This window comes from Phyllobates terribilis, unplaced genomic scaffold (assembly GCF_046119375.1).
Source record: "Phyllobates terribilis strain yellow unplaced genomic scaffold, ASM4611937v1 Scaffold_9__5_contigs__length_417890890, whole genome shotgun sequence".
NCBI classification, from domain to species: Eukaryota; Metazoa; Chordata; class Amphibia; order Anura; family Dendrobatidae; genus Phyllobates; species Phyllobates terribilis.
This window is the reverse complement of record NW_027362769.1, coordinates 282,676,034-282,699,860: the sequence shown is the minus strand read 5'-3', so window position 1 is coordinate 282,699,860 and position 23,827 is coordinate 282,676,034. Positions and strand designations below refer to the sequence as shown.

The window sequence follows — 23,827 nt, the reverse complement described above, 5'->3', positions numbered from 1 at the left end:
CGGCACAGTACAGGCCGCTGGATCCCTATGGCAGGCTAGCACAAGCTGCGGCACAGTACAGGCCGCTGGATCCCTATGGCAGGCTAGCACAAGCTGCGGCACAGTACAGGCCGCTGGATCCCTATGGCAGGCTAGCACAAGCTGCGGCACAGTACAGGCCGCTGGATCCCTATGGCAGGCTAGCACAGGCCGCTGGATCCCTATGGCAGGCTAGCACAGGCCGCTGGATCCCTATGGCAGGCTAGCACAAGCTGCGGCACAGTACAGGCCGCTGGATCCCTATGGCAGGCTAGCACAAGCTGCGGCACAGTACAGGCCGCTGGATCCCTATGGCAGGCTAGCACAAGCTGCGGCACAGTACAGGCCGCTGGATCCCTATGGCAGGCTAGCACAAGCTGCGGCACAGTACAGGCCGCTGGATCCCTATGGCAGGCTAGCACAAGCTGCGGCACAGTACAGGCCGCTGGATCCCTATGGCAGGCTAGCACAAGCTGCGGCACAGTACAGGCCGCTGGATCCCTATGGCAGGCTAGCACAAGCTGCGGCACAGTACAGGCCGCTGGATCCCTATGGCAGGCTAGCACAAGCTGCGGCACAGTACAGGCCGCTGGATCCCTATGGCAGGCTAGCACAGGCCGCTGGATCCCTATGGCAGGCTAGCACAGGCCGCTGGATCCCTATGGCAGGCTAGCACAAGCTGCGGCACAGTACAGGCCGCTGGATCCCTATGGCAGGCTAGCACAAGCTGCGGCACAGTACAGGCCGCTGGATCCCTATGGCAGGCTAGCACAGGCCGCTGGATCCCTATGGCAGGCTAGCACAAGCTGCGGCACAGTACAGGCCGCTGGATCCCTATGGCAGGCTAGCACAAGCTGCGGCACAGTACAGGCCGCTGGATCCCTATAGCAGGCTAGCACAAGCTGCGGCACAGTACAGGCCGCTGGATCCCTATAGCAGGCTAGCACAAGCTGCGGCACAGTACAGGCCGCTGGATCCCTATGGCAGGCTAGCACAAGCTGCGGCACAGTACAGGCCGCTGGATCCCTATGGCAGGCTAGCACAAGCTGCGGCACAGTACAGGCCGCTGGATCCCTATGGCAGGCTAGCACAGGCCGCTGGATCCCTATGGCAGGCTAGCACAAGCTGCGGCACAGTACAGGCCGCTGGATCCCTATGGCAGGCTAGCACAAGCTGCGGCACAGTACAGGCCGCTGGATCCCTATGGCAGGCTAGCACAAGCTGCGGCACAGTACAGGCCGCTGGATCCCTATGGCAGGCTAGCACAAGCTGCTGCACAGTACTGGCCGCTGGATCCCTATGGCAGGCTAGCACAGGCTGCGGCACAGTACAGGCCGCTGGATCCCTATGGCAGGCTAGCACAGGCCGCTGGATCCCTATGGCAGGCTAGCACAGGCTGCGGCACAGTACAGGCCGCTGGATGCCTATGGCAGGCGAGCACAAGCTGCGGCACAGTACAGGCCGCTGGATCCCTATGGCAGGCTAGCACAAGCTGCGGCACAGTACAGGCCGCTGGATCCCTATGGCAGGCAAGCACAAGCTGCGGCACAGTACAGGCCGCTGGATCCCTATGGCAGGCTAGCACAAGCTGCGGCACAGTACAGGCCGCTGGATCCCTATGGCAGGCTAGCACAAGCTGCGGCACAGTACAGGCCGCTGGATCCCTATGGCAGGCTAGCACAAGCTGCGGCACAGTACAGGCCGCTGGATCCCTATGGCAGGCTAGCACAAGCTGCGGCACAGTACAGGCCGCTGGATCCCTATGGCAGGCTAGCACAAGCTGCGGCACAGTACAGGCCGCTGGATCCCTATGGCAGGCTAGCACAAGCTGCGGCACAGTACAGGCCGCTGGATCCCTATGGCAGGCTAGCACAAGCTGCGGCACAGTACAGGCCGCTGGATCCCTATGGCAGGCTAGCACAAGCTGCGGCACAGTACAGGCCGCTGGATCCCTATGGCAGGCTAGCACAAGCTGCGGCACAGTACAGGCCGCTGGATCCCTATGGCAGGCTAGCACAAGCTGCGGCACAGTACAGGCCGCTGGATCCCTATGGCAGGCTAGCACAAGCTGCGGCACAGTACAGGCCGCTGGATCCCTATGGCAGCCTAGCACAAGCTGCGGCACAGTACAGGCCGCTGGATCCCTATGGCAGCCTAGCACAAGCTGCGGCACAGTACAGGCCGCTGGATCCCTATGGCAGGCTAGCACAAGCTGCGGCACAGTACAGGCCGCTGGATCCCTATGGCAGGCTAGCACAAGCTGCTGCACAGTACTGGCCGCTGGATCCCTATGGCAGGCTAGCACAGGCCGCTGGATCCCTATGGCAGGCTAGCACAGGCCGCTGGATCCCTATGGCAGGCTAGCACAGGCCGCTGGATCCCTATGGCAGGCTAGCACAGGCCGCTGGATCCCTATGGCAGGCTAGCACAGGCTGCGGCACAGTACAGGCCGCTGGATGTCTATGGCAGGCTAGCACAGGCTGCGGCACAGTACAGGCCGCTGGATGCCTATGGCAGGCTAGCACAGGCTGCGGCACAGTACAGGCCGCTGGATGCCTATGGCAGGCTAGCACAGGCTGCGGCACAGTACAGGCCGCTGGATGCCTATGGCAGCCTAGCACAGGCTGCGGCACAGTACAGGCCGCTGGATGCCTATGGCAGGCTAGCACAGGCTTGCAGCACAGTACAGGCCGCTGGATCCCTATGGCAGGCTAGCACAGGCCGCTGGATCCCTATGGCAGGCTAGCACAGGCTGCGGCACAGTACAGGCCGCTGGATGTCTATGGCAGGCTAGCACAGGCTGCGGCACAGTACAGGCCGCTGGATGCCTATGGCAGGCTAGCACAGGCTGCGGCACAGTACAGGCCGCTGGATGCCTATGGCAGGCTAGCACAGGCTGCGGCACAGTACAGGCCGCTGGATGCCTATGGCAGCCTAGCACAGGCTGCGGCACAGTACAGGCCGCTGGATGCCTATGGCAGGCTAGCACAGGCTTGCAGCACAGTACAGGCCGCTGGATGCCTATGGCAGGCTAGCACAGGCTGCGGCACAGTACAGGCCGCTGGATGCCTATGGCAGGCTAGCACAGGCTGCGGCACAGTACAGGCCGCTGGATGCCTATGGCAGGCTAGCACAGGCTGCGGCACAGCACAGGCCGCTGGATCCCTATGGCAGGCTAGCACAGGCTGCGGCACAGTACAGGCCGCTGGATCCCTATGGCAGGCTAGCACAGGCTGCGGCACAGTACAGGCCGCTGGATCCCTATGGCAGGCTAGCACAGGCTGCGGCACAGTACAGGCCGCTGGATCCCTATGGCAGGCTAGCACAGGCTGCGGCACAGTACAGGCCGCTGGATCCCTATGGCAGGCTAGCACAGGCTGCGGCACAGTACAGGCCGCTGGATCCCTATGGCAGGCTAGCACAGGCTGCGGCACAGTACAGGCCGCTGGATCCCTATGGCAGGCTAGCACAGGCTGCGGCACAGTACAGGCCGCTGGATCCCTATGGCAGGCTAGCACAGGCTGCGGCACAGTACAGGCCGCTGGATCCCTATGGCAGGCTAGCACAGGCTGCGGCACAGTACAGGCCGCTGGATCCCTATGGCAGGCTAGCACAGGCTGCGGCACAGTACAGGCCGCTGGATCCCTATGGCAGGCTAGCACAGGCTGCGGCACAGTACAGGCCGCTGGATCCCTATGGCAGGCTAGCACAGGCTGCGGCACAGTACAGGCCGCTGGATCCCTATGGCAGGCTAGCACAGGCTGCGGCACAGTACAGGCCGCTGGATCCCTATGGCAGGCTAGCACAGGCTGCGGCACAGTACAGGCCGCTGGATCCCTATGGCAGGCTAGCACAGGCTGCGGCACAGTACAGGCCGCTGGATCCCTATGGCAGGCTAGCACAGGCTGCGGCACAGTACAGGCCGCTGGATCCCTATGGCAGGCTAGCACAGGCTGCGGCACAGTACAGGCCGCTGGATCCCTATGGCAGGCTAGCACAGGCTGCGGCACAGTACAGGCCGCTGGATCCCTATGGCAGGCTAGCACAGGCTGCGGCACAGTACAGGCCGCTGGATCCCTATGGCAGGCTAGCACAGGCTGCGGCACAGTACAGGCCGCTGGACCCCTATGGCAGGCTAGCACAGGCTGCGGCACAGTACAGGCCGCTGGACCCCTATGGCAGGCTAGCACAAGCTGCGGCACAGTACAGGCCGCTGGACCCCTATGGCAGGCTAGCACAAGCTGCGGCACAGTACAGGCCGCTGGACCCCTATGGCAGGCTAGCACAAGCTGCGGCACAGTACAGGCCGCTGGACCCCTATGGCAGGCTAGCACAAGCTGCGGCACAGTACAGGCCGCTGGATCCCTATGGCAGGCTAGCACAAGCTGCGGCACAGTACAGGCCGCTGGATCCCTATGGCAGGCTAGCACAAGCTGCGGCACAGTACAGGCCGCTGGACCCCTATGGCAGGCTAGCACAAGCTGCGGCACAGTACAGGCCGCTAGATCCCTATGGCAGGCTAGCACAAGCTGCGGCACAGTACAGGCCGCTGGATCCCTATGGCAGGCTAGCACAAGCTGCGGCACAGTACAGGCCGCTGGACCCCTATGGCAGGCTAGCACAAGCTGCGGCACAGTACAGGCCGCTGGATCCCTATGGCAGGCTAGCACAAGCTGCGGCACAGTACAGGCCGCTGGATCCCTATGGCAGGCTAGCACAAGCTGCGGCACAGTACAGGCCGCTAGACCCCTATGGCAGGCTAGCACAGGCTGCTGCACAGTACTGGCCGCTGGATCCCTATAGCAGGCTAGCACAGGCTGCGGCACAGTACAGGCCGCTGGATCCCTATGGCAGGCTAGCACAGGCCGCTGGATCCCTATGGCAGGCTAGCACAGGCCGCTGGATGCCTATGGCAGGCTAGCACAGGCTGCGGCACAGTACAGGCCGCTGGATGCCTATGGCAGACTAGCACAGGCTGCGGCACAGTACAGGCCGCTGGATGCCTATGGCAGGCTAGCAGCACAGTACAGGCCGCTGGATGCCTATGGCAGGCTAGCACAGGCTGCGGCACAGTACAGGCCGCTGGATGCCTATGGCAGGCTAGCACAGGCTGCGGCACAGTACAGGCCGCTGGATGCCTATGGCAGGCTAGCACAGGCTGCGGCACAGTACAGGCCGCTGGATCCCTATGGCAGGCTAGCACAGGCTGCGGCACAGTACAGGCCGCTGGATCCCTATGGCAGGCTAGCACAGGCTGCGGCACAGTACAGGCCGCTGGATCCCTATGGCAGGCTAGCACAGGCTGCGGCACAGTACAGGCCGCTGGATCCCTATGGCAGGCTAGCACAGGCTGCGGCACAGTACAGGCCGCTGGATCCCTATGGCAGGCTAGCACAGGCTGCGGCACAGTACAGGCCGCTGGATCCCTATGGCAGGCTAGCACAGGCTGCGGCACAGTACAGGCCGCTGGATCCCTATGGCAGGCTAGCACAGGCTGCGGCACAGTACAGGCCGCTGGATCCCTATGGCAGGCTAGCACAGGCTGCGGCACAGTACAGGCCGCTGGATCCCTATGGCAGGCTAGCACAGGCTGCGGCACAGTACAGGCCGCTGGATCCCTATGGCAGGCTAGCACAGGCTGCGGCACAGTACAGGCCGCTGGATCCCTATGGCAGGCTAGCACAGGCTGCGGCACAGTACAGGCCGCTGGATCCCTATGGCAGGCTAGCACAGGCTGCGGCACAGTACAGGCCGCTGGATCCCTATGGCAGGCTAGCACAGGCTGCGGCACAGTACAGGCCGCTGGATCCCTATGGCAGGCTAGCACAGGCTGCGGCACAGTACAGGCCGCTGGATCCCTATGGCAGGCTAGCACAGGCTGCGGCACAGTACAGGCCGCTGGATCCCTATGGCAGGCTAGCACAGGCTGCGGCACAGTACAGGCCGCTGGATCCCTATGGCAGGCTAGCACAGGCTGCGGCACAGTACAGGCCGCTGGATCCCTATGGCAGGCTAGCACAGGCTGCGGCACAGTACAGGCCGCTGGATCCCTATGGCAGGCTAGCACAGGCTGCGGCACAGTACAGGCCGCTGGATCCCTATGGCAGGCTAGCACAGGCTGCGGCACAGTACAGGCCGCTGGATCCCTATGGCAGGCTAGCACAGGCTGCGGCACAGTACAGGCCGCTGGATCCCTATGGCAGGCTAGCACAGGCTGCGGCACAGTACAGGCCGCTGGATCCCTATGGCAGGCTAGCACAGGCTGCGGCACAGTACAGGCCGCTGGATCCCTATGGCAGGCTAGCACAGGCTGCGGCACAGTACAGGCCGCTGGATCCCTATGGCAGGCTAGCACAGGCTGCGGCACAGTACAGGCCGCTGGATCCCTATGGCAGGCTAGCACAGGCTGCGGCACAGTACAGGCCGCTGGACCCCTATGGCAGGCTAGCACAAGCTGCGGCACAGTACAGGCCGCTGGACCCCTATGGCAGGCTAGCACAAGCTGCGGCACAGTACAGGCCGCTGGACCCCTATGGCAGGCTAGCACAAGCTGCGGCACAGTACAGGCCGCTGGACCCCTATGGCAGGCTAGCACAAGCTGCGGCACAGTACAGGCCGCTGGATCCCTATGGCAGGCTAGCACAAGCTGCGGCACAGTACAGGCCGCTGGATCCCTATGGCAGGCTAGCACAAGCTGCGGCACAGTACAGGCCGCTGGATCCCTATGGCAGGCTAGCACAAGCTGCGGCACAGTACAGGCCGCTGGATCCCTATGGCAGGCTAGCACAAGCTGCGGCACAGTACAGGCCGCTGGACCCCTATGGCAGGCTAGCACAAGCTGCGGCACAGTACAGGCCGCTGGATCCCTATGGCAGGCTAGCACAAGCTGCGGCACAGTACAGGCCGCTGGATCCCTATGGCAGGCTAGCACAAGCTGCGGCACAGTACAGGCCGCTGGACCCCTATGGCAGGCTAGCACAAGCTGCGGCACAGTACTGGCCGCTGGATCCCTATGGCAGGCTAGCACAGGCCGCTGGATCCCTATGGCAGGCTAGCACAGGCCGCTGGATCCCTATGGCAGGCTAGCACAGGCCGCTGGATCCCTATGGCAGGCTAGCACAGGCCGCTGGATCCCTATGGCAGGCTAGCACAGGCCGCTGGATCCCTATGGCAGGCTAGCACAGGCCGCTGGATCCCTATGGCAGGCTAGCACAGGCCGCTGGATCCCTATGGCAGGCTAGCACAGGCTGCGGCACAGTACAGGCCGCTGGATGCCTATGGCAGGCTAGCACAGGCTGCGGCACAGTACAGGCCGCTGGATGCCTATGGCAGGCTAGCACAGGCTGCGGCACAGTACAGGCCGCTGGATGCCTATGGCAGGCTAGCACAGGCTGCGGCACAGTACAGGCCGCTGGATGCCTATGGCAGGCTAGCACAGGCTTGCAGCACAGTACAGGCCGCTGGATGCCTATGGCAGGCTAGCACAGGCTTGCAGCACACTACAGGCCGCTGGATCCCTATGGCAGGCTAGCACAGGCCGCTGGATCCCTATGGCAGGCTAGCACAGGCCGCTGGATCCCTATGGCAGGCTAGCACAGGCCGCTGGATCCCTATGGCAGGCTAGCACAGGCCGCTGGATCCCTATGGCAGGCTAGCACAGGCTGCGGCACAGTACAGGCCGCTGGATGCCTATGGCAGGCTAGCACAGGCTTGCAGCACAGTACAGGCCGCTGGATGCCTATGGCAGGCTAGCACAGGCTTGCAGCACAGTACAGGCCGCTGGATGCCTATGGCAGGCTAGCACAGGCTGCGGCACAGTACAGGCCGCTGGATGCCTATGGCAGGCTAGCACAGGCTGCGGCACAGTACAGGCCGCTGGATCCCTATGGCAGGCTAGCACAGGCTGCGGCACAGTACAGGCCGCTGGATCCCTATGGCAGGCTAGCACAGGCTGCGGCACAGTACAGGCCGCTGGATCCCTATGGCAGGCTAGCACAGGCTGCGGCACAGTACAGGCCGCTGGATCCCTATGGCAGGCTAGCACAGGCTGTGGCACAGTACAGGCCGCTGGATCCCTATGGCAGGCTAGCACAGGCTGCGGCACAGTACAGGCCGCTGGATCCCTATGGCAGGCTAGCACAGGCTGCGGCACAGTACAGGCCGCTGGATCCCTATGGCAGGCTAGCACAGGCTGCGGCACAGTACAGGCCACTGGATCCCTATGGCAGGCTAGCACAGGCTGCGGCACAGTACAGGCCGCTGGATCCCTATGGCAGGCTAGCACAAGCTGCGGCACAGTACAGGCCGCTGGACCCCTATGGCAGGCTAGCACAAGCTGCGGCACAGTACAGGCCGCTGGACCCCTATGGCAGGCTAGCACAAGCTGCGGCACAGTACAGGCCGCTGGACCCCTATGGCAGGCTAGCACAAGCTGCGGCACAGTACAGGCCGCTGGATCCCTATGGCAGGCTAGCACAAGCTGCGGCACAGTACAGGCCGCTGGATCCCTATGGCAGGCTAGCACAAGCTGTGGCACAGTACAGGCCGCTGGATCCCTATGGCAGGCTAGCACAAGCTGTGGCACAGTACAGGCTGCTGGACCCCTATGGCAGGCTAGCACAAGCTGCGGCACAGTACAGGCTGCTGGACCCCTATGGCAGGCTAACACAAGCTGCGGCACAGTACAGGCTGCTGGACCCCTATGGCAGGCTAGCACAGGCCGCTGGATCCCTATGGCAGGCTAGCACAAGCTGCGGCACAGTACAGGCCGCTGGACCCCTATGGCAGGCTAGCACAAGCTGCGGCACAGTACAGGCCGCTGGATCCCTATGGCAGGCTAGCACAAGCTGCGGCACAGTACAGGCCGCTGGATCCCTATGGCAGGCTAGCACAAGCTGTGGCACAGTACAGGCCGCTGGATCCCTATGGCAGGCTAGCACAAGCTGTGGCACAGTACAGGCTGCTGGACCCCTATGGCAGGCTAGCACAAGCTGCGGCACAGTACAGGCTGCTAGATCCCTATGGCAGGCTAGCACAAGCTGCGGCACAGTACAGGCTGCTAGATCCCTATGGCAGGCTAGCACAAGCTGCGGCACAGTACAGGCTGCTGGACCCCTATGGCAGGCTAACACAAGCTGCGGCACAGTACAGGCTGCTGGACCCCTATGGCAGGCTAGCACAGGCCGCTGGATCCCTATGGCAGGCTAGCACAAGCTGCGGCACAGTACAGGCTGCTAGATCCCTATGGCAGGCTAGCACAAGCTGCGGCACAGTACAGGCTGCTGGATCCCTATGGCAGGCTAGCACAAGCTGCGGCACAGTACAGGCCGCTGGACCCCTATGGCAGGCTAGCACAAGCTGCGGCACAGTACAGGCCGCTAGATCCCTATGGCAGGCTAGCACAAGCTGCGGCACAGTACAGGCCGCTAGATCCCTATGGCAGGCTAGCACAAGCTGCGGCACAGTACAGGCTGCTAGATCCCTATGGCAGGCTAGCACAAGCTGCGGCACAGTACAGGCTGCTAGATCCCTATGGCAGGCTAGCACAAGCTGCGGCACAGTACAGGCTGCTAGATCCCTATGGCAGGCTAGCACAAGCTGCGGCACAGTACAGGCTGCTAGATCCCTATGGCAGGCTAGCACAAGCTGCGGCACAGTACAGGCCGCTGGACCCCTATGGCAGGCTAGCACAAGCTGCGGCACAGTACAGGCCGCTGGATCCCTATGGCAGGCTAGCACAAGCTGCGGCACAGTACAGGCCGCTGGACCCCTATGGCAGGCTAGCACAGGCTGCGGCACAGTACAGGCTGCTAGATCCCTATGGCAGGCTAGCACAAGCTGCGGCACAGTACAGGCCGCTGGATCGCTATGGCAGGCTAGCACAAGCTGCGGCACAGTACAGGCCGCTGGACCCCTATGGCAGGCTAGCACAAGCTGCGGCACAGTACAGGCTGCTGGATTACTGGGTTGGGTCAGAACACAGAGCCCAGTATTCCAACATGCCTTCACGTGTCCTGTAACCTCCAAACATCCCCTGCCACCTGCGTGTACACTTGGGAAGCCTTTACTGCCGAGCACGGCGGCACCAGCAGTCACCTAACCTTAGCTATGAACTCCTTCTGCGCTTCCGTCCAGCTCCGGTCTCCGTCCGTCTCTCCGGTATAGGACTCTGACATGCTGACAACCTAACGGAAGCAGTCACCAGTCCCGGCGCCTCCGCTACACGGCCACACGAGGGCAAGCCAGCTGCGACCAGAGCTGGGCAGACACAGCACAGCCTCCTCACCACTAGTCACATGTGTGCGGGCCGCCGCTTCTCTTCCGGAGTGACGTCACGACGTTGGGTCTGTTTGTTTGATGCGATGTTTTGATGTTTTTCATCCTTTGGTAAATCCCTTTCTTCCATTGGTTTTCCTCGCGCGCTAACAAGTGCGGACAGTAATAAGGCTGCGACAGAGCAGAGCCGCTACTAAAGAGGGCCTGACATTGGGGTCATTTCGCCCCCTATTGGTCGATCACATACCAGGATTACCTTTCTCAATAATGGAATCATGACAATTTACTAGTATTGAGCGAGCATGCTCAACACTGCTCGGTACTCGTCCGAGCACCTCACTACTCGGGATGTTCGGCGAGCACCGAGCATTTCCGGGTTACTCGGGCGGGAGCTCGGGTCTCCGCCCTGCATGTTTGGCACTCTTTACAGAAGCAATGAACATGCAGGGATTGCCAGCCAGTCACTGTAATGCCGCAGCCATGTTGTTTGTGGGCATTACAGTGACTGGCTGGCCGCACAGCGTCACCTCCAGTATTTAAAACCGGGCGCTGCCATCTTGGACACAGTCGCTCCGGATCAGACAGTGTAGGGACAGCGCTGCTGATTTAGGGAGAGATATATCCTGCAAAATAGTTAGTGTAGGGTCTGTAAAGGCTGCCAGAACAAACAAACAGTCCTTCTCAGGACTAATATCCATCCCAGGTATATCAGGCAGGCAGGCTGTATAGGAGACGCAGTGGTTATACCAGCAAACGCTGCATTACAGTCCTGTGTGCTGCTCCTGTTGCTGAAATTGCTGGACTTAGCTCCAGGTCTCGGGGGCCAGGAAAAATCCTTTTTTTTTCATCTAAATCCTCTTTTTTTTTCCTCCTTCACACTGTACAAATACCCGTCTTATTAACCTTCTGGTGTCCGTCCCCCCCCCCCCCCCCAAAAAAAAAAGTGTGTCTGTGACAGTTCAGACACAAATATATCTGTTGAAAATAGTCAGGTGTAGGCCCGAGAAACAGAAGTGTTGTTTTGCAGTTCCGCGGTTCAAACCTCTGTATTATCCACTTTTGGGCCATTTGTATCTAAAAAAAAAAACAGTTTGAGTGTGTCGCTCACTGTTCAGCCGCAAATATATATATTTAAAAAAGTCTGGTATACACCAGTAAATTATAACTGTGGTTTTGCCGTTCCACGGTAAAAAATCTCTATTATCCAGCTTTTGTTATTTTTTCCGTAAAGAAAAACAGTAATAGTTTCTCCCTCATTGTTCAGATTGTTTAAAAGAGACGGGTGTAGGCCAGAGAAATATAACTGTGGTTTTCCTCTTTCACGGTTCTAATCTACTTTTCATTATCCTTTTTCCATTGATAGTGCGAGTGTAAGCTATTTTACTTTTACTTCCTTTACAATGGGCAAGGCGCGTGGCAAGGGACGTGGAACTGGACGTTCTGGTGATGGTGCGTGCAGAGGACGGGGCCGTGGGCAAGGTGAAAATGTGCCACAACCAACAGCCATATCTTCTCGCTCCCACTTCTTGACCGAATTACTAGGGAAGCACAGAACAACACCAGTATTGCGAACTGATCAGTGTGAACAGGTTATTAATTGGATAGAAGATAACACTTCCAGTTACCTGGGCACCACCACCTCCGGTCTGTCTTCCACACGGTCAAATCTTAGTAGCCGTGAGTCTCGACCGCATACTCCTCCTCACCCTGCTGCTCCTTCCTCCCACCATGCCGAGTGTCGTCAGACAGCAACTGATCCCACACTTGGACACTCTGAAGAGCTGTTCATTGGTCCATTTACAGATTTGTGCCCCTCGCCTGCTCCGCTTGAAGTGGTGGAAGAGGAGATCCCATGTAGCGATGCCCAAATATTTGAACAGCCACGGCCACAAGAAGTCGACGCTGGCAATTTGTCACAAGAGGTGGACGATGACGAGACACAATTGCCAGGAAATGAGAAGGAGGATCGTGGTGCGCAAGTGGAAAAGGAGGAGGTGGTGGATGATCTAGTAACTGACCCAACGTGGCAGGAGGACATGCAGAGCGAGGCCAGCAGCACACAGGGTGAGGGAGGCAGAGTACCCCAACAGGCAGGAAGAAGCAGTGTGGTGGCCGCACACAGAAGGCGGGCAACAGTTCCCCGTAACACCAACACGAGGGACGTTGCCAGTACAACCTGTAGGTCTTCCAGAGTCTGGAATTTTTTTAAAGACTCTGCTGATAACCCCAAAAAGGCCATTTGTACCACCTGCCATGCCAGCATCAGCAGGGGTGATAAAACTACCAGCCTGACCACCACCAGCATGATCAGGCACATGGCAGCAAAGCACCCGACTTTGTGGTGCGAACCCCAGGGTCCACGACCAGTGTCAGCGGGTGTCACCACTGCTTCTTCCGCTGTTGTGCGTGCAATAGAACCCCCTGTTGTGTGTGCAAGACAATCCCCTGTCCATACTGCATGCAAAGATGCCCCCTCCTCTCAGTCTTCACTTGTTATGGCAGTTTCTCAAGAAACAGCATCAACGTCCACATCCACCGCAGCGTTCAATTGTCCATATCCCAGACCTTTGAAGGAAAGCGGAAATTCGCAGCTAACGCCCCACAGGCCACAGTCCTAAATTCGCACATTTCACGACTGCTTGCGTTGGAAATGCTGCCTTTTAGGCTGGTGGAGACGGAATCCTTCCGCAACCTTATGGCGGTGGCCGTCCCTCAGTACTCAGTCCCCAGCCGACACTATTTTGCCCGGTGTGCCATCCCCGCACTACACAAGCACGTGTCCCAAAACATCTGCCGTGCCCTCAACAACGCAGTTACTGGGAGAGTCCACCTGACAACAGACACGTGGACAAGTGCTTGTGGCCAGGGACGGTACATCTCCCTGACAGCACACTGGGTAAACATAGTGGAAGCCAGGACCCAGTCGGACCTTGGGATGGAACACATCCTCCCCACACCGAGGATTGCGGGCCCTATGTCATTCAAAGTTGCCCCCACAGTGTACAGCTCCTGCGCATCATCCTCCTCCTCCTCCTCATGTTCAGCCTCCATCTCAGATATCACCACATCAGTTACAAGCTGGAAGCACTTTTGTACTGCCTCCACCAAGCGGCAACAGGCTGTGCTGAAACTCATAAGCTTATGTGATAAACCTCACACTGCTTGTGACTTGTGGACAGCTGTGAAAGAGCAGGCAGATCTGTGGCTGAGACCGCTGAACCTACATCCAGGCATGGTCGTGTGTGACCATGGCCGTAACCTGGTGGCGGCTCTGAGGCGAGGCGAGATCACACACGTACCATGCCTGGCTCATGTGCTTAACCTCGTGGTTCTTAAATCGTACTCTGAGTTGCCAGATCTGCTCGTCAAAGTAGGCCGCCTGTCAGCTCATTTTCGCAAGTCGGCTACAGCATCCGACACCCTTGCTGTGTTGTAGCAGCGTTTGCAGCTTCCGTCACACCGACTGGTGTGTTATGTCCCCACACGTTGGAACTCTACGCTCCACATGTTGCAAAGGATTTGTGAGCAGAAGAGAGCAGTTGTGGAGTACCAGCTGCAACAAGGCCGTCGATATTCAGGTCAGACTCCACACATAAGACCTCAGGAGTGGACCTGGATGTCTGACATATGTACCATCTTGACAAACTTTGAGGAGTCCACCAAGATGGTGAGTGGCGATGACGCCATCATTAGCGTCAGCATTCCACTTGTCTGTCTTTTGCAACGCTCTCTGCAGAGAATTAAAGAGGAGGCATTGCAGCCAGAGTATGATGAGATGGATCAAGAAGCCGTAGCGATCGATTACACACAGCCCAGCCTCATCTCATCCCAACGTGCATTGGGGGACAATGAGGGAGAGGAGGAGGAGGAAGAACAGGAGCTTGTATCATGCGCTGTAGACGGTAGTACCTATACAACTGTCATACTGTCGGTTCACCGTGGGTGGCCTGAGGACAGGGGGGAGGAGGAGGAGAGCATGGTCAGTCGTCATCTTGGTGAGGACACGGAAGTCTTGCCCGTTACCAGTCTGGCACGCATGGCTGACTTTATGTTACACTGCCTTAACCGTGACCCTCGCGTTGTCAAAATGTTGGGTGACAGTAATTACTGGTTGGTGACACTTTTAGACCCCCGTTACAAGGAGAACTTTCACTCTCTTATTCCTGAGGTGGAGAGGTCTACAAAAATGGGGCAGTACCAGAAGGGCCTTGCTGAAGAACTGTTAAAAAAGTTCCCATCTGAACACGCTAGCGGCAGAGGTCACAGTTCGTTGCCCAACCAAGGCGTACATGTGAGAGAGACGCAACTCCAATCCAGCAGAGGCAGGGGAACACTGTCAACGTTCTTGGACAGTTTTCTCAGACCCTCCCTTCGGACAGACCCTGAGGCGCGGGGTACTCTCACAAGGAGTGGAAAGTTTCAAAAGATGGTGAGGGAGTACCTTGCCGACCGTACCAGCGTCCTCCGTGATTCCTATGTGCCTTTTAATTATTGGGTATCCAAGCTGGACACTTGGAATGAACTCGCTCTGTACGCCTTGGAGGTCCTGGCCTGCCCTGCCGCTAGCGTGTTATCGGAGCGTGTTTTTAGTGCCACTGGGGGAATTATAACTGATAAGCGCACTCGCCTGTCAACTGACAAGCTGACCCTTATCAAAATGAACAAGGGCTGGATTGGGCCAGACTTCTCATCACCACCAAATGACAGCAGAGGAACATAAAGTCAAATCCACTGTGTTATTTCGGGAGGTGTATTCACATGCACCGCTTCACACCCACACATGGGTATACGCTTCCTCATTTTGGCTGTTTTATGTTCTTATCCTCAGCCTCCACTACCACTATTCCACCAGGGTGACCGTGGTCCGTGTTGCCATTATTGAAAGTTCCTCCGTCCTTATTTTTGTCAGTTTTTGCTTGGAAGGCATAAGCAAAGACTGTGGGAGACCCAATCCCCAATAATGGGAATAATATTTTTAAGATGCTGTACTGTATGGCCCTTGTAAGGGGTATTAAAACCGTCTTGTTAAGCTACTGCGACCTCCACCACTTTTCCAAGGCGCATTAAAACCGTCTTGTTAAGCTACTGGGACCTCCGCGTCTCTTCCAAGGGGCATTAAAACCATCTTGTTAAGCTACTGTGACCTCCACCACTTTTTCAAGGGGCATTAAAACCGTCTTGATAAGCTACTGCAACCTCCACCACTTTTCCAAGAGGCATTAAAACCGTCTTGATAAGCTACTGGGACCTCCACGTCTCTTCCAAGGGGCATTAAAACCGTCTTGTTAAGCTACTGTGATCTCCACGTCTCTTCCGAGGGGCATTAAAACCAACTTGTTAAGCTACTGCAACCTCCACGTCTCTTCCGAGGGGCATTAAAACCGTCTTGTTAAGCTACTGGGACCTCCACGTCTCTTCCGAGGGGCATTAAAACCGTCTTATTAAGCTACTGTGACCTCCACGTCTCTTCCGAGGGGCATTAAAACCGTCTTGGTAAGCTACTGTGGCCTCCACGTCTCTTTCGAGGGGCATTAAAACCATCTTGTTAAGCTACTGTGACCTCTACCACTTTTCCAAGGGGCATTAAAACCGTCTTGTTAAGCTACTGTGACCTCCACGACTTTTCCAAGGGGCATTAAAACCGTCTTGTTAAGCTACTGCGACCTCCACGTCTCTTTCAAGGGGTATTAAAACCATCTTGTTAAGCTACTGTGACCTCCACCACTTTTCCAAACAGCATTAAAACCGTCATGTTAAGCTACTGCGACCTCCACCACTTTTCCGAGGGGGCACTAAAACCGTCTTGTTAAGCTACTGTGACCTCCACGTCTCTTCCGAGGGGCATTAAAACCGTCTTGTTAAGCTACTGTGACCTCCACGTCTCTTTCGAGGGGCATTAAAACCGTCTTGTTAAGCTACTGGGACTTCCATGTCTCTTCCGAGGGGCATTAAAACCGTCTTGTTAAGCTACTGTGACCTCCACGTCTCTTTCAAGGGGCATTAAAACCATCTTGTTAAGCTACTGGGACCTCCACCACATTTCCAAGGGGCATTAAAACCGTCTTGTTAAGCTACTGTGACCTTCACCACTTTTCCAAGGGGCATTAAAACCGTCTTGTTAAGCTACTGGGACCTCCACGTCTCCTCCAAGGGGCATTAAAACCGTCTTGTTAAGCTACTGTGACCTCCACCACTTTTCCAAGGGGCATTAAAACCGTCTTGTTAAGCTACTGCGACCTCCACCACTTTTCCAAGGGACATTAAAACCGTCTTGTTAAGCTACTGTGACCTCCACCACTTTTCCAAACAGCATTAAAACCGTCATGTTAAGCTACTGCAACCTCCACCACTTTTCCAAGGGGCATTAAAACCGTCTTGTTAAGCTACTGTGACCTCCACATCTCTTCCGAGGGGCATTAAAACCATCTTGTTAAGCTACTGTGACCTCCACGTCTCTTTCGAGGGGCATTAAAACCATCTTGTTAAGCTACTGGGGCTTCCATGTCTCTTCCGAGAGCATTAAAACTGTCTTGTTAAGCTACTGTGACCTCCACGTCTCTTTCAAGGGGCATTAAAACCATCTTGTTAAGCTACTGTGACCTCCACCACTTTTCCAAGGGGCATTAAAACCGTCTTGTTAAGCTACTGTGACCTCCACCACTTTTCCAAGGGGCATTAAAACCGTCTTGTTAAGCTACTGGGACCTCCACGTCTCTTCCAAGGGGCATTAAAACCGTCTTGTTAAGCTACTGTGACCTCCACCACTTTTCCAAGGGGCATTAAAACCGTCTTGTTAAGCTACTGCGACCTCCACCATTTTTCCAAGGGACATTAAAACCGTCTTGTTAAGCTACTGCAACCTCCACCACTTTTTCAAGGGACATTAAAACCGTCTTGTTAAGCTACTGTGACCTCCACCACTTTTCCAAACAGCATTAAAACCGTCATGTTAAGCTACTGCGACCTCCACCACTTTTCTGAGGGGCATTAAAACCGTCTTGTTAAGCTACTGTGACCTCCACGTCTCTTCCGAGGGGCATTAAAACCGTCTTGTTAAGCTACTGTGACTTCCACGTCTCTTTCGAGGGGCATTAAAACCGTCTTGTTAAGCTACTGGGACTTCCATGTCTCTTCCCAGGGGTATTAAAACCGTCTTGTTAAGCTACTGTGACTTCCACGTCTCTTTCGAGGGGCATTAAAACCATCTTGTTAAGCTACTGGGACTTCCATGTCTCTTCCCAGGGGCATTAAAACCATCTTGTTAAGCTACTGGGACCTCCACGTCTCTTCCGAGGGGCATTAAAACTGTCTTGTTAAGCTACTGTGACCTCCAGGTCTCTTTCGAGGGACATTAAAACCGTCTTGTTAAGCTACTGTGACCTCCATCACTTTTCCAAGGGGCATTAAAACCGTCTTGTTAAGCGACTGGGACCTCCACGTCTCTTCCGAGGGGCATTAAAACCGTATTGTTAAGCTACTGTGACCTCCACCACTTTTCCAAGGGGCATTAAAACCGTCTTGTTAAGCTACTGCGACCTCCACCACTTTTCCAAGGGGGATTAAAACTGTCTTGTTAAGCTACTGGGACCTCCACGTCCCTTCGGAGGGGCATTAAAACCGTCTTGTTAAGCTACTGTGACCTCCACGTCTCTTTCGAGGGGCATTAAAATCGTCTTGTTAAGCTACTGTGACCTCCACCACTTTTCCAAGGGGCATTAAAACCGTCTTGTTAAGCTACTGCGACCTCCACCACTTTTCCAAGGGGCATTAAAACCATCTTGTTAAGCTGCTGCGACCTCCACGTCTCTTCCGAGGGGCATTAAAACCGTCTTGTTAAGCTACTGTGACCTCCACATCTCTTACGAGGGGCTTTAAAACCGTCTTGTTAAGCTACTGTGACCTCCACGTCTCTTCCGAGGGGCATTACAACCGTCTTGTTAAGCTACTGTGACCTCCACGTCTCTTCCGAGGGGCATTAAAACCATCTTGTTAAGCTACTGTGACCTCCACGTCTCTTTCGAGGGGCATTAAAACCATCTTGTTATGCTACTGTGACCCCCACCACTATTCCAAGGGGCATTAAAACCGTCTTGTTAAGCTACTGTGACCTCCACCACTTTTCCAAGCGGCATTAAAACCGTCTTGTTAAGCTACTGCCACCCCCACCATTTTTCCAAGGGGCATTAAAACCATCTTGTTAAGCTACTGTGACCTCCACCACTTTTCCAAGGGGCATTAAAACAGTCTTGTTAAGCTACTGCGATCTTCACCACTTTTCCAAGGGGCATTAAAACCGTCTTCTTAAGCTACTGGAACCTCCACGTCTTTTCCGAGGGGCATTAAAACCGTCTTGTTAAGCTACTGTGACCTCCACGGCTCTTCCAAGGGGCATTAAAACCGTCTTGTTAAGCTACTGTGACCTCCACGTCTCTTTCGAGGGGCATTGAAACCGTCTTGTTAAGCTACTAGGAGCTCCACGTCTCTTCCGAGGGGCATTAAAACCATCTTGTTAAGCTACTGCGACCTCCACCATTTTTCCAAGGGGCATTAAAACCATCTTTTTAAGCTACTGTGACCTCCACCACTTTTCCAAGGGGCATTAAAACAGTCTTGTTAAGCTACTGCGACCTCCACCACTTTTCCAAGGGGCATTAAAACCGTCTTGTTAAGCTACTGGGACCTCCACGTCTTTTCCGAGGGGCATTAAAACCGTCTTGTTAAGCTACTGTGACCTCCACGTCTCTTCCGAGGGGCATTAAAACCATCTTGTTAAGCTACTGTGACCTCCACGTCTCTTTCGAGGGGCATTGAAACCGTCTTGTTAAGCTACTGGGACCTCCACGTCTCTTCCGAGGGGCATTAAAACCGTATTGTTAAGCTACTGTGACCTCCACCACTTTTCCAAGGGGCATTAAAACCGTCTTGTTAAGCTACTGCGACCTCCACCACTTATCCAAGGGGCATTAAAACCGTCTTGTTAAGCTACTGTGACCTCCACGTCTCTTCAAAGGGGCATTAAAAGCATCTTCTTAAACCACTCTGAACTCCACATCTCTTCCAAGGGGCATTGAAATGTTGTTTTTAATTACCTCTAACCTCCATGACTCTTCCAACGGGCATTGTATTTCCTCCTAATTTTAGTCAGCTTTTGCTCTTCAATGCAAAGGCGAAAACTAAGGGAGACCCACTCCCCAATAATGGGTAGAAGGTTTTTAGTGCGCTGTAATCCACGTCTGTTTCAAGGGGCATTGCAGTTCCTCATAATTTTTGGAAAGCCTTCCATTCACTGCTTAGGCCAACAGTGTACAGGAGACCCAGTTGCTATAAATGGAAAAAACAGTTTAGTTAAGGCCGTCTGACCTCCATGTCATTTCCAAGGGGCATTGGAGTGCCTTGAAATTTTTGGTATGCATTGCACTCACTGTATGCCCTATAACTGTGTAGCCGAACCGCTCCTTTTGTTACAGAAACATATCCTACAAGACATATGTGGTTGACTGGCCTGATATTGATGTGAATGGTCCCTGTTCCTCCTGCTCTTTTTCCTTTGCCACCACCTCATCCATCATTTATCACCTGAAGCTTTGTTTTAACGGGAGTCATAGATCTGGGATAGTAGCAGGAAAACATACAGTAATCCTCGGAGGAGGTAGGATATGCGCCAAAACGCTGACCACCTCAGGCCTAGCCGCTACTACGTACATGTGCTTGCATTCCAAGAAAACAAAGCAGATTCTAACTTCTATCATCATCATCATGCTCCTCACCTTGGCACTCTCAATTCCCCTGATGAAGAAGCCAGGGCCCAACGGAGGAGTCTGGTTCTCTGGTGGGCTCGTCCAATGCTGCCCTAAAGCAGGCCAGGCTAAGAAAAGTGTGGGGGAAGGTGACAGGAGAAATAGGGGCGGCTGGGGACCGTTTATGGACACCCGGCCGCCCCCAGGCGGCTGGGGACCGTGTGTGGACACCCAGCCCCCCCCTGGTGGCTGGGGACCGAGTGTGGACACCCGGCCGCCGGGCGGCTGGGGACTGAGTATGGATACCAGGCCGCCAACGCAGCCATGACGTGGTGGCCAGATTCCGCCTCCACATGCCTAAAAGGCCCAATTTAAAGTGCAAGCAAGCAGTATGGTATTGCAGCCTGGGGGTGGGTGGGTGGCAGGCTGCATCCTTGCGCTTGCATTGCAAGGAATGGGAGAGGTACAATTGAACACTACCCTGGGACAAGGACTTGAACGGGGATAGTTGCAAGTCTGCAACGACAGGTGCAGGGTGGGAGGCATCTTCGCATGTACCATGAATAGGGGTTTGGCATGCACACACTACAGCAGAATAGGTTGTCCTTCCCACTAAATGCACTGGGGAGGGCACAGGTAATGTTTTGGTATGCACGCTTAATCTTATGTATATGGCGCACCGGGACAAATAGGGGCGGCTGGGGACCGAGTATGGACACCTCGCTGCCGAAGCAGCCATGAGGTTGTGGCCAGCTTTGGCCTCCTCCAAACTAAAAGGCCCCATTTCATGTGCAAGCTAGCAGCATGGTATTGCAGCCTGGGGGTGGGTGGGTGGCAGGCTGCACACTTACGCTTGCATTCCAAGAAAACAAAGCAGATGCTAACTTCTATCATCATCATCATGCTCCTCACCTTGGCACTCTCAACTCCTCTGATGGAGAAGCCAGGGCCCACCGGAGGAGTCTCTGGTTGTCTGGTCGGCTCGTCCAATGCTGCCCTAAAGCAGGCCAGGCTAAGAAAAGTGTGGGGAAGGTTCCCGGGACAAATAGTGGCGGCTGGGGACTGAGTATGGAGACCTCACCACCGACGCAGCCATGAGGTAGTGGCCAGCTTCGGCCTCCTCCAAACTAAAAGGCCCCATTTCAAGTGCAAGCTAGCAGTATGGTATTGCAGCCTGGGGGTGGGTGGGTGGCAGGCTGCACACTTACGCTTGCATTCCAAGAAAACAAAGCAGATGCTACATTAACTTCTATCATCATCATCATGCTCCTCACCTTGGCACTCTCAACTCCCCTGATGGAGAAGCCAGGGTCCACCGGAGGAGTCTGGTTCTCTGGTCGGCTCGTCCAATGCTGCCCTAAAGCAGGCCAGGCTAAGAAAAGTGTGGGGAAGGTTCCCGGGACAAATAGTGGCGGCTGGGGACCGAGCGTGGACGCCGGGCGGCTGGTGACTGAGTATGGATACCTCGCTGCTGAAGAAGCCATAAGGTAGTGGCCAGCTTCGGCCTCCTCCAAACTAAAAGGCCCCATTTCAAGTGCAAGCTAGCAGTATGGCATTGTAGCCTGGGGGTGGGTGGGTGGGTGGCAGGCTGCACACTTACGCTTGCTTTCCAAGAAAACAAAGCAGATGCGAACTTCTATCATCATCATCATCATGCTCCTCACCTTGGCACTCTCAACTCCCCTGATGGAGAAGCCAGGGCCCACAGGAGGAGTCTGGTTCTCTGGTGGGCTCGTTCAATGCTGCCCTAAAGCAGGCCAGACTAAGAAAAGTGTGGGGGAAGGTGACAGGAGAAATAGGGGCGGCTGGGGACCGTTTATGGACACCCGGCCTCCCCCAGGCGGCTGGGGACCGTGTGTGGACACCCGGCCGCGAGGTGGCTGGGGACCGTTTATGGACACCCGGCCTCCCCCAGGCGGCTGGGGACCGAGCGTGCACCCCCGGCCGCCGGGCGGCTGGGGACTGAGTATGGATACCTCGCTGCTGAAGCAGCCATGAGGTAGTGGCCAGCTTCGGCCTCCTCCAAACTTAAAGACCCCATTTCAAGTGCAAGCTAGCAGTATGGTATTGCAGCCTGGGGGTGGGTGGGTGGCAGGCTGCATATTTGCGATTGCATTGCAAGGAATGGGGGAGGTACAATTGAACACTGCCCTGGGACAAGGACTTGCACGGGGATAGTTGCAAGTCTGCATCTTCTGATGCGGCAACGATCACTTCTGATGGTCACACTTTTAGGCAGTGACCTGGTTGTCAGAGATGCTTCCAGGGGTCTTCCCCATGCTGTTCCCATGTCTTTTCAGCACTGTATGCATGTGTCACACAGCACATGGTCAGAAAAGGTTCTAAAATGTTAAAATGACATTTCCCGGTGAATGCATTTGTCACGGTTGAAAGCAATACAAAAGTGCAAAAACGTATAATAAATGCTACTTGTGAACATAGCCCAAGGTGTGGAGGAGTATTTTTTTGGGGGGTTATTTATTTTACCTTATACACAAGTCTTTACCCTGGAAAGGAACTTCCTTAACATATTTCACAGGAAAGCAGTTTCAGTTTCGTTTTTGAGCGTTTTATTGTGAGCCCTTAAAAGTGGCTTAATACCTCTGACCACGTTGTTGACAGCAGTGACCTGGGGGTCAGAAATGCTTCCTGGGGTGATCCCCATGCTGTCCCCATGTCATTTGAGCACTGTCACTATCGTTTTGGGCACTTGTTAGGCTTTTAAAAGATTGCCGGGGTGCCGCCGCAAAAATGCTCGGGTCTGCCATAGACTAACATTGGGCTCGTTGCTCGGGTCGAGCACCCGAGTATCATGGCGAGCTCGGCCCGAGCATTTTAGTGCTCGCTCAACACTAGTTACTAGGTTTACAACTAAGTCTTGGAACATGGGCGGAGCCTAGCCAGGTGTGGGCGTGGTCGAGCAGGCTGGATTGTCACATAAAAAAGTGGTGTAAATGATAAAAGAAATGTAGGCCCCAATTAATTAAAGGAAATCTGTCACCAGCTGGGACCTATCAGACCGCTAATATGGGCATACAGGTGATAGAAATATGAATCTATACTTACCTGTATGTCCCATATTAGGGGACGTACTAAACTGCATATTGGGATGATGGGATGATGGGCTGCAATGCTAGACTCGACCACTAGATGGCAGCACATTTTTCAAATGCAGACCAGGAAATGACTTCTGGCCTTGATACTGGATTAGAAGAAGCTGCAGTTTTTAACTCTTGACCTGTAATATAGAAAGAAATCAGAGGGAATTCAATGGAAATACTAAAATGAATCAGAACATCCACAGGGCTGGATTAAAGTTTAATAATAGAACCAGGGAAAAAAGATTGTAACTATTTGGGATTATGTGTAGAATATCGGGGTTACACACGCCTGGTGATATATCTCACCAACATCTCATAGGAATATGGGTATAATTATTGTTCTGTATGGGGATTATGGCTAAAATATCACAAATACATATGCCCAGGAACATATTTCATCTACTTCTCATAGGAATATGGGTATAACTATTGTTCTGTATGGGGATTAAGGGTGAAATATCACAAATACACATGCCCGGGAACATATTTCATCTACTTCTGATAGGAATATGGGTATAACTATTGTTCTGTATGGGGATTATGGGTGAAATATCACAAATACACATGCCCAGGAACATATTTCATCTACTTCTCATAGGAATATGGGTATAATTATTGTTCTGTATGGGGATTATGGGTGAAATATCACAAATACACATGCCCAGGAACATATTTCATCTACTTCTCATAGGAATA

General features: G+C 55.2%; 1 protein-coding gene across 1 annotated transcript in view; it reads right to left on the bottom strand.

Moving 5' to 3' along the window:
* The window catches only part of ASNSD1 (asparagine synthetase domain containing 1), a 43,014-nt gene extending 32,493 nt beyond the window's left edge, over positions 1-10,521 (bottom strand). The window contains exon 1 of the mRNA XM_073647840.1: positions 10,119-10,521. The gene's annotated coding sequence lies outside the window, so the exon portion shown is untranslated. The remainder of the gene's footprint in view (positions 1-10,118) is intronic.
* Between the last annotated feature and the right edge of the window lie 13,306 nt (positions 10,522-23,827).